Genomic DNA, 17,396 nt, shown 5'->3' on the forward strand with positions numbered 1-17,396 from the left:
ATGGGAATAGGCAAGTGATACTTAGTTGCCACTATTATTATACATCCTAACCCCACAGGGGACTTTACTTATTAAATCATTATACTTCACTGTTGCTGGGTCATATCCCCAGAATACCCCTGTCCAAACAGCACTGTAGGTGTTTCTACATTACATAGTCACAAAGATGTACAGTACGGAAAGACCCTTCAGCCCAACTTGTCCACGTCGACCAGAATCCAGTCCCATTTGCCAGCATTTGGCCCATCTCCCTCCAAACCCTTCCTATTTATATACCCATCCAGATGCCTTTTAAAATGCTGTAATTGTCTCAGCCTCCATCACTTCCTCTGGCAGCTCATTCCATACACGCACCATCTTCTGTGTGAAAAAGTTGCCCTTTAGGTTACTTAAATCTTTCCCCTCTCACCCTAAACCTATGCCCTCTAGTTCTGGACTCCCCTATCCCAGGGGCAAAGACTTTGTCTATTTACCCTATCTATGCCTATCATGGTTTTATAAACTCCGATATGGTCACCCCTCAGCCGCCAGCGCTCCAAGGAAAATAGCCCCAGCCTATTCAGCCTCTCTCTATAGCTCAGGCCCTCCAACCCTGGCAACATCCTTATAAATCTTTTTTGAACTCTTTCAAGTTTCATAACCCTCTTCCTACAGGAGGGAGACCAGAAATGCACACAATATTCCAAAATGGCCTAACCAGTGTTCTGTAAGGCCGCAGCATGACCTCCCAACTCCAAGACACAATGCTCTGACCAATAAAGGAAAGCATACCAAACGCCTTCTTCACTATCCTATTTACCTGCAACTCTACTTTCAAGAAGCTATGAACCTACACTACATGGACTGCAGTGATTCACAAAGCCAGGTCACCTTCGAATGTTGGCCCAGTCCGTGACATCTAAATCTTGTGAACAAACGTGTTTGTTTTCAAACGATTGGATTCTCATTTTTAAGGAACGCTACTGATCGAGTTACCTGGATTTGCCACCACAAAGATCTCTGGGCTTTTCTTCATCTTAACCACTTCACACACCGATGCGAGAGAAACATTCACCTTTAGGCAAGCTGGCAGTCCATCAATAAGAAATGTTGTTCCACTTTGTATCAAACTGTAAGACTGAAGTAATGGATTCGCGACTTCGCCCCTCCGTCCAAGCAAGTGGACGTCAAGTTGGAACCAGTCAAAGCTTCCAAAAGCTGGTTTGTCCCAGTAAACAGTAAGGCTATGAGCACTCGAACTGATTATGGTTAAGTTACTAGGTGGTATAGGGTCTACAAAAGAAATATAGATCTTTAATGGATCAATATTGGAAAGTAAGTTCATTAGCAAGCCTGCTTACAAAGTCTGAGGTGAGCTCAATAATACTCAATTTCACTCAAGTGATAAAAGGAAAAAAAGATTTGGAAGATAATTAACACTGATTGACCATTCCTTAATGCTTAGCAAAATGTATGTACCATTGCCCAGGAACATGTCAGCTTATCCAGGCCAGTTTACTCTAGAGATGGCTCTGTCCAGCTGGAGAAGACATCCCAACTGTGATTTGAATACACAGAGATCCAGAAAGCATGTGTGGCATAACCTACTGGATGTAACCTGCTAATTTGGGAGTGTTGAATCATTGCAGACAAAATCATTTGGAATTCTACAAGCTGTATGAACTATATAGCAGGAAACACTTGATGCACAAAAACAGACATTTAAAGCTTAGCCTTATACATGAAATTCATTTCAAAATACTACAGAACTTAGGCACTTCATATTTTAATCTAAATAAACCCACAATAAAAATACCAAATATTACCAGCTATCAATCTTTTCAAAATTTTTAATCAAGAAAGGTTTAATCACTCATTTATTCAGTCCTCAATTTATACACTTAGTATTGGAAGTAACTGCTGCTATAAAATATTACTCATCCAATTTAAGTCTGGTTACCAATTTACCAGTGATCTAGAATATGGTTTCCCCATGGTTAGTTTTAACAGATGTGGAGAAAATAGTGACTAAGTTGGCAGAGATTTTTCTGAAATGTGCTCCACAGCACTACCCAGCTGCGAGTGCCTGAAACTACAGCGTAACAGCAACGTAGCAAAATTGTTGACATCAGACTTTGAGTAAACAGTTGGGAAAAAAAAAGAGTTTAAGAAAAGCAAGGTTCATCAAGAACTAAATTACCTGTAATGCTTGCAGCGCAGATATCATGCTGCCCTGCAATAGTCAAACATAACGTGTAACATTCACATGGTGTTAGGCCTTGGATTTTTTCATTGGTCTGATCTCGGACAGTCTCTCGATACACATTGTTGCCACTCGCGTCGAACAACAGAAGGGTGCAAGGTGAACCCTCAAGGAAACAGTCTCTGAAACCCCAAGAGAGACTCAGAGCAGTGCTAACTGTAGTGATCCTCATGGGGAATTCAGCAGCATGAACTTAAGATGGAATCAGTTTCAATGGTTAGTGCAACAAAAAGTGGTTAAAAAAAAGTTTAATTTTCTCCCTGAAAACACCCACAAATAATCTGATAGCTGTTAGAATACCACATTTAGAATTAATTATAAATATTCAACCAAGAAGTTTGATTGATGGATGGTCAATAAGCTGACATATTAATTATCTCTCAACTATGAACATATCTCTGATCTATATTAAATTAGGTCTCCTGACTCAATCCTGATCTAGTATTTGCTGTTTTATTTCAGATTTCCAGCTTTCTTCTTTTAATGAGTCTCTTAGTGGTACACGACATGTTTATTACTGAAGACAAACTTTTGACAAAAAACAACTTCTCATTTTGCACTCCACAGGACAAGCATGAGTGCACCAAATTGCAAACAGTTGAGAAACAACATATATTCATACCCAGGGATCCATTCTCCGTCAATAAAAGGAATGATGTTCAAGTCTTGTGCCTTTTTTTTTAATTACCCAGGAGCTTAGGGAGTGTACCATGCCCCATTGATTTCTTCATGGCAACGCCACACCAAAAGTAGTACACTTTTCTTTCTAAAGAATAACTGGAGACTATTTGGAGTTGGGACTTGGGTTTGTCCTGACGAGTGCAAGATTCAAAGCTTCAACAAGTCTCCTTTCAGCATTTAAAAAAGAATGGTTAACAAGAAAGTACTCATCTACCTAATACCAGAACTACACCATCTGCCTCAGAGATGTGAAACACTTCTCCCTGACAGCCCAGGTTGATGCTCCTTTGGAACTGGAATCTTTGGTCAGAGTCTTTGATTTTCTAGAAAGAGAAAGGCCAAAATGCTTGCAGATGATTAGAGATAGGGAGCTCCGCTCATACGGTCCAACATTCAACACATTCACAGCAGCTGGCCACTTACCAAGTCAGCAAACGGGATGGGAAACATTTGTGCACCACTTCCGTTTAGGGAATCCACCAGGAGGTGTGGAGGACCTGAACATTATTACAAGAAAAATAGCAAAGTTTATTTGCAACATCTATAAACCTAAAGACACTGCTGCTTTGACCTGTTGAATCATTTTTTACACTTAAATCATGTGGAAAGTGACGGATAAAGAAAGAGATAAAATGGACCAGAACAGACTGATGAGGCTGCCTAGCATGTTTGTCCTGGAAATTCTGAGCAATCTCATTCTCTTAAAATTATCCACTGTATTTCAGGAAAGAAAATTCCTTTCCATCGGTTCATCCCAGGAAATATAGACTGGCTTCAGAAAAACATGTCTTTAATAAACACTTTATAGTATAGAACTTGAATTTGCTGAAAAGACATGCTATCAAAGCTTTTCACCATCATCCTCCATCACATGTCATATAAATTGTTGCTCCCTTTGAAATTTGCTGATGAGTGCAAGATGAAAGGCTTTAGCAACAGGTCATGAGTCTTTGGAACTGTCTTCCTGGGATGGAAGACTCTTTGAATACTTTTAAAGGCAGGGTAGGTAGATTCCTGTTAATCAGAGAAGTGAAAAGGATATCAGTGTTAGCAGAAAAGTAGAGGAGCTTAAAAACTAGAGCAGCCTCGATCCTATTCATGATGAAGCAAGCACAGAGGGAGGAGGGAGCCACTCCTGTTATATATTCACACCCAGATCATCCCAAGGTACAGACAGGTTAGAGCTAGTGGGGCAGCACGGTGGCTCAGTGGTTAGCGCTGCTGCCACACACTGCCAGGGACCCTTGTTCGAGTCCCACCTCAGGCGACTGTGTAGAGTTTGCACATTCTCCCAGTCTCTGTGTGGGTTTCCTCCGGGTGCTCCGGTTTCCTCCCGCACTCCAAAGATGTGCAGCTCAGGTGAATTGGCCATGCTAACTTGCCCATAGTGTTAGGTGCATTAGTCAGGGGTAAAATATATGGCAGGCGAATGGGTCTGGGTAGGTTACTCTTTGGAGGGTCGGTCTGGAATTGTTGGGCTGAAGGGCCTGTTTCCATACTATAGGGAATCTAATCTAATATGTTATGGTTCATCAGCAAAGCACAGCTATTAAAAAAGGGTAGAAAAAACACAAATTTGAAGAAAGCAGTCTTATCTAGATGTACATACACATGGTATAGATTCTCCAGGTAGATGACTTGTTCGATAGAGAGTATCGTAGAGTGTGCTGCATTCTCGGCTCCAGAAACCAGGAGCCAGATTTTCGGTCAGGCTCAAGGACACAGTTATTGTTTAAATAAAGTTGCCTTCTGGAATCACAAAGCAAAAATAAAAAAAACAGTTTAATGACAAGAACATCTCATCAAATACCATTATTGAATTTCTGGAAATTCAAAGAAGGTGTTTTGACAGGCCTATTGCTGACATCATTAATATCACCGCCTTGGGGATGGACAATCACAAAGCTTTTAACAATCTCTTCCTTGGAAGTTGTCCCCTCCGGAAACTAAAAACCCAGCTGCCTCAAAAGGTGAAGGGATCACGTGAATAAGACTTATTGAACAAGATGAAAATTAAGTGAATGCTTCTCCTTTTAGAAAAAAGGCTTTCTGCAGTTAAACACTGGACCTCCCACAAGGTCAGACAGCAGACTAGGACAGCATACATAAAGCCTGATCTAGAAAAGGCAGGAGGCCATTCCACCCTGTACACGCCTCTCCACAGCGTTTCAATGAGATTAGAGCTAACCTGTCACTCAACTCCCTTCACTTGCTTTTGATACCAATTACATATGAAAATCTCATTGCTCTCAGTGTCCAAAGCTCCAACATCTTAGAGGATCCTAGAGATAATTACAAAATTGAGAAATCCAGCCACTGTTCCCACCAGCAGAAAGATCATGAACCAGATGACACAGATCTAAAGGTAACTGGCAAATGGAGTAATGATGACAGGTGGAAAACTGTTTCTAAAGAAAAATCAATGGCATAATTATAGTAACAGGAATCAGGAAGAGTATCTCAAATGCAGGAGGGATGTTAAGGCTGGAATAAGGAAGGCTAAGAGGAAGCATGAGGAATGGATGGCAACGTCCTTCAAACATATTAATGCAGGATAGTGTGGGGCACATAAAGAAACAGCAGGGTAAGTTGCTCAATGAAGCAAAGGATATGGCAGAGGTACTAAATGAATATTTTTCATCCATCTTTACCAAATCAGAAGATGGTGACAATGGCCCAGTTGAAAATATGGGCATTGAGCAACTGAGCAGTATAGTGACAGATAAAGAACTACTAATCAAGACTGGCAGCACTCCAGGTAGGAGTAGCCAGGCCTGAAGAGGATGCATCCTAGATTGCAGAGAGAATGTTTCCAGGCATCTCTCAACACAGGATTAGTCCCGTGGGACTGTAGAATTGCAAGTGTGACACCACTGTTTAGGAAAGGAGCAAGATAACCCAGGAAACTTTGTTAACAAGTTGACATGAATAATGCAAAATTTGAAGCTATGACACAGGAGAAAGGTAAATATACACAGTGAAAAATAAATCAACACTGGTCAGTCAACATGGCTTTGGCTGACAAATGTAATTGAGTTCTTTGACATGGTGACACAGAGGAGATGGGGGTAGGGCTGTGAATGCTGTATCTTTGGACTGTCAGAAAGCATTTGACACTCACATGGCAGGTTGATGAGCCAATTAGAAATGTTTGAGATTGATGTGCCCTTGGCAGCATAGAGTGGAAGGTGACTAAAAGACAGGGAAGAGGCTAGGCACTGATGGGAATTTCTCAGATTCGAGACGAGTTGAAAGTGGTGTTCCCAGGGATTGGTTTTAGAACATAGAACATAGAACATAGAAGGATACAGCGCAGTACAGGCCCTTCGGCCCTCGATGTTGCGCCAACCGAGTCCTACCTAACCTATACTAGCCCAATAACTTCCAAATGCCTATCCAATGCCCGCTTAAATGAACATAAAGAAGGAGAGTTCACCACTGATACGGGCAGGGCATTCCATGAACTCACAACCCGCTGTGTGAAGAATCTACCCCTAACATCTGTCCTATACCTACCACCCCTTAATTTAAAGCTATGTCCCCTAGTAACACCTGACTCCATTAGCGGTAAAAGGTTCTTAGTATCTACCCTATCTAAACCCCTAATCATCTTATACACTTCTATCAGATCTCCCCTAAACCTTCTCTTCTCCAATGAGAACAGCCCCAAGTGCCTCAGCCTTTCCTCATACGATCTTCCTACCATTCCAGGCAACATCCTGGTAAACCTCCTCTGCACTCGTTCTAAAGCTTCCACATCCTTCCTATAGTATGGCGACCAAAACTGCACACAATACTCCAGATGAGGCCTCACCAGAGTCTTATACAACTGCAACATGACCTCAGGACTCCGGAACTCAATTCCTCTGCCAATAAAGCCCAGTACACCATATGCCTTCCTCACAGCACTATTTACCTGGGTGGCAACTTTCAGAGATCTGTGTACATAGACACCAAGATCCCTCTGCTCATCCACACTACCAAGTAGCCTACCATTAGCCCAGTAATCCATCATCTTGTTATTCCTACCAAAGTGAACGACTTCGCACTTAGCTACATTGAATTCCATTTGCCACATTTCCGCCCAGCTCTGCAACTTATCTATATCCCGCTGTAACCTACCACTTCCTTCCTCACTATCCACAACTCCACCGACTTTCGTGTCATCCGCAAACTTGCTTACCCAGCTTTCAAGTCCTTCCTCTAGATCATTTATAAAGATGATGAGACCCTTGCTCTTTCCTGATTTACATAAACGATTTGGAGATGGGTGTCAAGAGCAAAATCTCTAAGTTTGCAGATGATATGAAGCTTGGAGAACAGTGAATTGAGGGGATGATGCTGAGTAACTTCAGCAGGACATTGCCTGTTTGATCAAATAGGCAGACACCTGGCAGATGAATTTCAGTGCAGAGAAATGAAATAGAAGAAGCATGTACAAAAAACCCAGGCTCAGTAGTACAAGAGTTCAGGAGCAGAGGGGCCTCAGGATTCACGTGCATCATTCTGTGAAGGTAGCTGGGCAAGTTGCAATAGTTAGTAAGGCAGCTTATAGAACTTTGGGTTTATAAATAGAGGAATAGAGTAGAAAAAGAAGGTCACCATGCTACACCTTTATAAAATCATTGATCAGACCACATTTGGAGTATTACTTTCAGTTCTGAGCATGTCATTTAGCATTCTTCCTTTTTTAAAAGCCCTGGAGACAGTGCAAAGGAGATTTATTAAAATGATACAAGGAATGAGAGTTTTTTTTCTCTCATTTTTCCTTGTATTGAAACTTATTCTCCTTGGAGCAGAGAAGATTAAGAGGTAACCTTAAAAAGGTTATGAATAATTTTGACGGGGTAAAGAAGGATATTGTTTCCACTCATGTGCCAGTAACTAGGGTCACAATTTCCAAGATTGTCAACAAGAGAGATTTAAGATCCAGAAGGTGTTGGGGGGGGGGGAAAGAGAGGGCAAGAGGGTAGGACTGCCCAGGTAGCTCTTTCTGGATCAGGTACTGCCGTGATGGTCAAATGGCCTCCTTCTGTACTATAAAATTCTATGGTTAGTGTGAGGAATATGTTAGCAGTAAGTTTAATCATTGTATTCAAAAGAATTTGATCATTATCTGTAATGAAATCACAGGGCTGTGAGAAAAAGAGGAGATACAGTAATAGTTGAATTGCTCTTCAAGAGGGCCAGCACAGACAAAGGCTAAATGGCCTCCTTCTGTGCTGCAATCATAGAATGGTTATGAAAAACTATTTTTTAATTTCCATTGTAAATGAAACCAAATTTTATGATGTCATCTGCTTATTCTTTATAACACCAGAGGAACTAGTTTCTCTGGACTGGATTTACTATATCTTTCTACCATTTTAATGATCCAAACATCTCTCAAAGCTTGGCTTGTATTTAATTGCCTCTGGAAGGCAATGCAATGCTAGTCCCATTGCTTTCATGAAAGGATCCATAAAAAAAAGTTAGTATCTCAACTCGATGACTCATTCATCACCCCATCTGCTCACTAACTTACAATCACCATTACTCCTATTTGTCAATCCCGCCTATCTCCCATCTCTTCTAACTTCACAGCTTCTGGGATATCAGTACTCCTCTAATTCTAGCCTCTTGAGTATTATTTATCTTTACTAATGACTCTTCCCCCTCCCCCCCCCCCCCCATTACCAAACATGGCTTCTGACTGCCTTGGCTCAAAAGGACTGAGATTGTCTCAAGAAAGTTTTAAGCCTCCTTCAAGACTCTTCCTAAACCCACCTTGACTGGCCTTTTGGTGATCTGTTTGTCTATGTGTCTCAACAGTCAAACACTAAGACACTATGAAACCCTTGGTGTTAAAGGGTACAATGTATAAAGGCATGTTGTTACTGCTGCTGAAACATTCAAGTCAAACATTACATAGGAACTGAACATTATGTGAAAAGAGCACAAAAGGAATCTTGAAGTTGGAATGTCTTGTTCAAGTCAGATGTCAAGGAAATTAGGTCAAATACATTAGGTCTAAAATTAGATTCATTCTTTTAGTTAAAAAAAAAGATTTTTGAAATAAATTGGCATAATCCTGAATAATTACTGTTGGCTTGAGAACCTAATCATTAATACAGTGCCCAACTTTCATAGTCTGCTCTATTTTTGGAGGTAGCCATATTTCAACAGATGAGTGAAGGGCAGAACCATGCTGTAGGACTCTTACTTGCTACATTCACTTAAGTCTGCCCATTAATCATAAAGCATAAGTCAGGAGTGTGACGGAATACTCCCCACTTGCCTCAATGAGTGCTGCTCCAAAAACAGTCAAGAAGCTTGACACCATCCAGGACAAAGCAGCCCACTTGATTGGCACCACATCCATAAGTATCCACTCTCGCCACCACTGACACTCAGTACACACTACTGCTACTAACTACAAACCGCACTGCGGAAATTCACCAAAAGCCCTCAGGCAGCACCTTCTAAACCCACAGCCACTTCCATTTAGAAGGGCAAAAGAAAACTATCATTTGCAACTTCCACTCCAAGCCACTCACCATCTGGACTTGAAAATAGGTCAGCGTTCCTTCACTATCACTGGGTCAAGGTTCCTGAATTCTCTCCCTAACAGCATTGAGAGTCTACCTACAGCATATGGAGTTCAGTGATTCAACAAAGCAGCTCACCATCACCTTCTCAGGGACAACTAGGGACGGGAAATAAGTTATGGTGCAGCCAATGATACCCATATCCCAAGAATGATTGTTTTTTTTTAAAAAACAAAAAAGTGTTACTCTGCAGGTGTAGATTATGTTCAGTTAGATTTACTGTACCTCTCGGATGGGAGACTGGATGTCACTTCCCAGCAAAGAGAGATAGCTCCACAGGTTTCTGGTTCTGCCCCTTTAAAAGACAAAAAACTTCTATAAAAAGGATATTTCCTCAGCAGCTTCTTACAAACATCAAGACATGCCAGTTAATATGTTTGAAAGACAAACTGAGTTAGTAATTGCTACCATCTCCAGATCTGAATGGGATGCATTTGATAAAGGCACCTCAAAAAGGAGATGTGTTTTCTTATTTAAACTTTGCACCAAAAAGGATAGAAGCACTTCCAGAAATGTCCTCATTCCTGATGAAGGGCTTTTGCCTGTAACATCAATTTTCCTGCTCCTTGGATGCTGCCTGACCTGCTGTGCTTTTCCAGCACCACTCTAATCTTGGCACTTACTTGAACGCAAGTCAAGCACACATTACAAAAAGGAAACTTGACAGGCTGCTTAAAACAACAAACTGGCACACAGAAGACAAATGCTTAAACTTACAATTTTGGGGGGATATTTAAACTGGGAGAAGAGTGTGCTGGACATCATTTCACACTATACATTAATATAGATGACAGAACTGAGGACAATGTTGCTAAGTTTGCAGTTGATACAAAGATAGATGGAGGGACAGGTAGATGAAGCGGGGAGACTGCAGAAAGATTTGGAAAGGATAGGAGAGTGGGCAAAGGAGTGGCAGATAGAGTACAATGTGGGAAAGTGTGAGGTTATGCACTTTAGTGGAAAGAATAAAGGCTTGGACCATTTTCTAAAAAGGTAAGGCTTAGGAAATCTGAAGGACAAAGACTCAAGAGTCTTCATTCAGATCAAAATGCAGGCTTAGTTGGTAGTTTGGAAGGAAGGAGCAACTTTAGTTTTAATTTCAAAAAGGGCTAGAGTATAAGAGCAGAGATGTATTGCTGAGGCTGTATAAGGCTCTGGCAAGACCACACTTGGAAAATTGTGATCAGTTTTAGGTCCATTGTCTCAGGAAAGAAGTGCTGGGGGTTCAGAGGAGGTTTACAAAAACGAGCCTGGGATGACAGTTTGGCTAAAGAGTGGTTGAAGACTCGGAGTCTATACTCAATGGAGTTTAGAGGGGCTTAGATAGAGCGTGTGTGGAGAAGATGTTTTCACGAGGAAGAGAGACTACGGCCAGAGGGCACAGCTGGAGAGTCAAATGGCAATCCTTTAGGAGTGGGATGAGGGGGAATTTCTTCAGCCAGAGGGTAGTGAATATGTGGAACTCATTGCTGCAGAAGGTAGTGGAGGCCAAGGCAGAGGTAGATTGTTCTTGATTAACAAAAGGGATCAAAGGCAACAGGGAGCTGGCAGGAGAATGGGATTGAGAAACATGCCAGCTGTGATCGAAAGGCATAGCAAACTCAATAGGCCACATGGGTTTAATATTGACAAGCACAGGAATGGCAGTTTGTGGAAGTGCAGAGCTGCTCCCCTTATTTAAGCAAGAACATAAGTGTGTCTTTAATAGTTCAGCCAAAGTTTACCAAACTGATACCCGAAATGTGATCTTACTAGGAATGGCTGGTTAGACAAGGTTTGTATCTGGAGCTTAGAACAAGACAAGGTGACGTGAGCGAAACAAAGGAGCTCCTGACAGGGTAGAGGACATGTTCTGGAGCTGGGGAATTAGGGATCACTGATTAAATATAAAAGATAGGATATGTAACCCTACACACTGTAAACCAAATCAAAAAAGCACAATTATTTCACTAACAAAAACAGAAATAATTGGAGAAACTCAGCAGACCTGGCAGCATCTGTGGAGAGAAAACAAAGTTAGCGTTTCAGGTCCAATGATCAGAATAATTATTTTAATGGAGCTGCACAGATAATTAAATATTGCCTGTTCAAATGTTGTGTGGGATTGACACAGTATCCGGTTGGTACTGATTTAAAGGTTAGATATTTTTTTAAAAACTTATTTTTATAAAAACTCCAATGTTGCACAAATTGGGAATTAAGTTGGGGTTGAAATATGATTTGATCGAGCGGTTTGTAGTATTGGAGACTTGAATTCGTACCTGCAGATGGTTGGGCTCCTGTCAGTATCAGCCCAGAGACAAGTAAAACCAGAGCCAGACTACTCCGGGGCAACATTCCGCTCAGCTCTCCTCCCACCAAAGCGGGCTCAGAGAGAAATCATTACTCCCTCAGCGGCATTTGACCCAGCCTGATCTTTGTAAACTAATTGGGAAGATTGGACGCTGAATAAGCAGCTGCAGTGTCGGCATTAGAAGGAACTCTGCCCGCCCCCACTTTAACCCTGAGCTCCTCTTAATTGACAAAGCTCCTGCTAAGGAGAGGGTCACAATACGGTCCAGGTGAACCCAGGCACACACTAGTAAATGCCTCGATAAAAACACTCTGTTCCAGCTTAGATTTATTTGCAGGTTTCGGATACTTAAAGGGACGTAACCTTTAGTGGAAGAGGAATCGGACAGTCTGCTTTCATGGGGAGTAGGTGCAGGAGGTTCTGTTATTCAATGGTTATTCCTCTACATTAATACTATTACACTATCCTTTGACTCTTTTAATTTGTAGAAGTCTATTGTCAATATTCTCAACGGTTGGCCCTCCACAGTCCTGGAGATTGTCAAAAGATTAAACAGCGAGGCGAAAATGGGTACTGCAGATTAGAGTGATACTGGAAAAGCACAGTGTAGATTTTTGCCCGAAACATCGGTGCTCCTGCTCCTCGGATGCTGTCTGACCTTCTGTGCTTTTCCAGCAACACACTCTAACCCAAGATTAAACAGCGACTGAGTGAAGAAATTCCTCATCTCAGTTTGTCAGGAAAGGAATATCTCCATGTGTATGTTACATTGGAACATGGATCTATTTGAACATTTCTAGGTTGAAGAGACTTTAGTGTGTGATTTCTTGGAAATGAAAATTCAAAAGATCAAAGGGTATAATGCCGTATCAAGAAAAATCAAATGACTGTGGTGAAGCAGAGTAGCAAAACCTTTAGAAAGAGATGAGATGGATTTATGACTTAATTCCAGAATCCAGCAGACTTTGAGAAGCCTTGGGTCTGTTGTTCATTGCCTAGCAACAGCATCTGCTGTGTGTTTTCACAGGGAGAAAGTGAGGACTGCAGATGCTGGAGATCAGAGCTGAAAAATGTGTTGCTGGAAAAGCGCAGCAGGTCAGGCAGCATCCGAGGAGCAGGAGAATCGACGTTTCGGGCATGAGCCCTTCAGGAATTTTCACAGGTCAGAGATGCTGCTGAAGAAACTCGCAGAAGGAGGCAGTGCCCGCTCCGAGAGAGAAAAAAAGAAAGCATAACTTGCTAAAATATTTCTCTCGATGAAATGGCTTGAAAACCTGATAAAATTTCAAATATCATGACTGTTTCCCATCTGAATCTGAACTCAGGTCTAAAGATCTTCCACCAATGCTTCAGGACAATTGACTCCTTGTAAGCGTTTTGGATGCTTCAAAATTTTGTTGTCCCTTTTGACCATCCAATGGATTATTTCCATAATGTCCCTTGACACCATCCTGCTTCAGTTCATAAGATGTTGAAATCCACATCCATAGCTCAGTTACCTCTAGATGACTATTACAACACCCCTGCTGACCTCCCGTGATCTACCCTTTAAACTTCAGCTCATCTACCTTTGTCCAAACCTCACACCAAACAAACTTTACCCTCCACCCTGATCTTTCCTATCTTTCATTTCAAATCGGTCAATAGCTTCTGCCTTCTTTTCTGATCAACTCTGAATCTGTAAATTTTCACTCTCCTTTGTGTGAGTTTGCCTCTGAAGAGCCTAACTCCAATTTTAAGATTATGCTCCTTTATTCTTTATTCTGAGTTAATGTTTAGGGTTCAGTGAGCTTTCTTCAGAACACTCTGAAGAAGGATCTTTGGACCCAAAATGTTAACTCTGCTTTCTCACCACAGATGTCGCCTGACCACCTGTGTTTTTTCAGCATTTTCTGTTTTTGCTTTTGTTGGGATAATCCTTACGCCTCTTATGCTGGTCAGCACATTGCTTCAGTCATCTTTCTCTGGATGCTTCCATTGGTTTGTAAGAGATACAAAGGTGATTGGTTCACTCAAAGTCTCTTAGTTAAACTACTTTTCAATTAAATGTCACAGCTACAAACAGCTTAAATGAAGGTCGTTTTCTTCAGGTTTACGGGGAGCATTGACTGCAAAGAATACAGTTGACTATTCCTCTGAGCTGGGGATTAAAATAAACTGAGCATTCCTTCCTTTATGAAACTTATTCCCAGTTCCAAATTGATCAGTTACCTGTTGGCCATCAAAAATGTCTTTGTCATCGATAACTGGTCAATAGTGCATCGACCAATCCACTTTTTGTTGCCAACAAACGTTGCATCAGTGCACCCCTCAACCTCAAATCTTGTGCATCTCCCACTTCAATTCCTGTTTGTTCAGCAATTATAGAGTCATAAAGATGTACAGCATGGAAACAGACTTGACATGGTGCCTGCAATGGGTATCAGATTACATGCTTTCAAAATGTACAGCTACCCTTTCAAACATTGGTTTAAAACAGCTTTTTCTCATTTCAGTATTTTATAAACAAATACAAAATAAAAAGAAAATGATTGTGACTATTGATACTAGTTGAAACTGATGGTGTGTTTTTATTCCAATCAGACTTTTGCTAAATTGGATTTCTGCTGGGATCCTTCCCCTTCCTCAGTTACTCATTTGTCATGTGATTGATGTAGATGTTGGTCACTTGCTGCACGGATATTGGTGAAAACTGTTCATCACATGAATAATTTTAGAAAATCTGGTCAGTAGCAATTATTAGTGTGAATCCTTGGTGTGAGGCTGATCTCTTTTCATAGTTGCTCCTCCTAATACCTGAACCAAAATACAAATAAATAATGAAACTATCATCAATTATTGAAAATACCCATGTGGCTTGCTAATGTCCTTTAGGTAAAATTCCAGGCTTGCAGCAATGTAGTTAATTCTTCACTGCATTCTGAAGTGGTCTTTTTCTTCTGGTTTATGGGGAGCTTTGACTGCAAAGAACACAATAAACTATTCAAGGGCATTTAGAGATGGGCAACAAATACTAGCCTTGCCAGTGATTTCCACTTCTTTTAGAATTGGGGACATGCTGGCTGAAATCTGTTAACTGTAAATATATTGGGTTGATGCACGTATGTGGCATTTGCCTTGTTTTATAAAGATCTATCTGACTTAACGTGATTTGAACCCTTTAGGATTCAAGGGCCATTATAAATCATCTCAGTACAAAAGCAAAATAGCTAAATATCCGCCAGAGTTTAAAAAAATACACAACACCAGGTTATAGTCCAACAGGTTTATTTGGAAGCACCAGTTTTCAGAGTGCTGGTCCTTCAGCAGGTCGGAGGCACCTCCAAAAATATCAGCCAAGCAGCATCTGTGATGCAAACAATGCCAGCAGACCTGAATAAAATCGTGCCGTCAATTCCACCAATGTCCAATAGAACAGTTGCAGAATTCTGATTCCGAGAAACTGCTGCAACTACTTGGATAGGTAAAATAATAACCATCTACAAAATACTGTCAAGTTAGAATATTAATTAGAGAACTGAAAAAAAATGATTGAATATGCCTCACTATACCCTCAGGCAGTGTATCCAGATCCTAACTCTTTGCTGCACATAAAGTGGTTTCACTCATTTTTTGTTTTGTTTGCGGATCACCTTGTCTCTGTATTCTCTGGTCCTTGACCTTTGGATCAATTTCAAGTCTCTATCTACCTTGTCTAGATACCCCTATTCTTGTGGTCAACTAAATTACGCCAGGTTATAGTCCACAGGTTTATTTGAAATTGCAAGCTTTTGGAGTTCAAATCCTTCCTCAGACATGGCATGGGAGGTATAGGACAAAGTATTCATAAGCATTAAGTTAACAATTTTAAAACTAATTGCCCTTGTTGAAACTCTTAATCAATGAGGATATAGACTGCTGATTAAAATATAAAATCCAGATTCCTTTCAATACTTTGTTCCTAGATCATTAAAGTTTTTATTAATGTACAAGAAGTGATATCTCAGGTTAGTCAATTAGATTCCCTACAGTGTGGAAACAGGCCCTTCGGCCTAACAAGTCCACACTAACCCTCCAAAGAGTAACCCACCCAGACTCATTTCCCCCCTGACTAACGCACCTATCACTATGGTCAATTCACTTGACTTACACTTTGGATTGTGGGAGGAAACCCACACAGACACAGGGAGAATGTGCAAACTCCACACAGACAGACAGACAGACACCCAGGGAAGGCTGGAATCGAACCTGGGACTCTGGTGTTAACCACTGAGCCACCATGCCACCCCAAAAGTTTAGGTGTGAGGTCCTGCTTCAAACCTGTCTGAGCCGATCTGACCAAAGAATCCAGCTCATTATTTTGAACACTTTTATCCAATCTTTCAACTCCCCTAAGGTCGAAGGTTTTTGGTTGAAATGTAGTTTGTCTATTCTTCCTTCCAAAGTGAACAGATTCTTATTTTCACACGACACTCCATCTGCCAGATTATTTTTATTAGAGGTATTGGCCCTGCCAGCCTCTACAGAGTGGGTCTCCTAAAGTGTTAACATTCGCCTGTCAAATACAAATTTATTTTGGATTTTATATAAAATCTGTGAAGGCCATTTCCTTCAGTTTCTCTTCAGGGAGGCTCTTAAACTAATCAACTTTCCTGATTCCGAGGCCACACTAAAGTTATTTTAATAAACATCACAACAGAATGTAGCTCAGAGAATGGCCACATCAAACTGGAGTAACCCTGACAGAGTTCAGCCCCACACTGACAGAACTGTGCTCGTGCTGGGGGAAGGTACTGAGTGTCGGACCGGCGGAAGTGGGTCCGTGGTGGGGGAAGGTATTGAGTGTCGGACCGGCGGAAGTGGGTCCGTGGTGGGGGAACGTACTGAGTGTCGGACCGGCGGAAGTGTGTCCGTGGTGGGGGAAGGTATTGAGTGTCGGACCGGCGGAAGTGTATCCGTGGTGGGGGAAGGTATTGAGTGTCGGACCGGCGGAAGTGTGTCCGTGGTGGGGGAAGGTATTGAGTGTCGGACCGGCGGAAGTGTGTCCGTGGTGGGGGAAGGTAATGAGTGTCGGACCGGCGGAAGTGTGTCCGTGGTGGGGGAAGGTATTGAGTGTCGGACCGGCGGAAGTGTGTCCGTGGTGGGGGAAGGTATTGAGTGTCGGACCGGCGGAAGTGTGTCCGTGGTGGGGGAAGGTATTGAGTGTCGGACCGGCGGAAGTGTGTCCGTGGTGGGGGAAGGTATTGAGTGTCGGACCGGCGGAAGTGTGTCCGTGGTGGGGGAAGGTATTGAGTGTCGGACCGGCGGAAGTGTGTCCGTGGTGGGGGAAGGTATTGAGTGTCGGACCGGCGGAAGTGTGTCCGTGGTGGGGGAAGGTATTGAGTGTCGGACCGGCGGAAGTGTGTCCGTGGTGGGGGAAGGTATTGAGTGTCGGACCGGCGGAAGTGTATCCGTGGTGGGGGAAGGTATTGAGTGTCGGACCGGCGGAAGTGTATCCGTGGTGGGGGAAGGTATTGAGTGTCGGACCGGCGGAAGTGTGTCCGTGGTGGGGGAAGGTATTGAGTGTCGGACCGGCGGAAGTGTATCCGTGGTGGGGGAAGGTATTGAGTGTCGG

Source organism: Hemiscyllium ocellatum, chromosome 19, assembly GCF_020745735.1.
Source record: "Hemiscyllium ocellatum isolate sHemOce1 chromosome 19, sHemOce1.pat.X.cur, whole genome shotgun sequence".
NCBI classification, from domain to species: Eukaryota; Metazoa; Chordata; class Chondrichthyes; order Orectolobiformes; family Hemiscylliidae; genus Hemiscyllium; species Hemiscyllium ocellatum.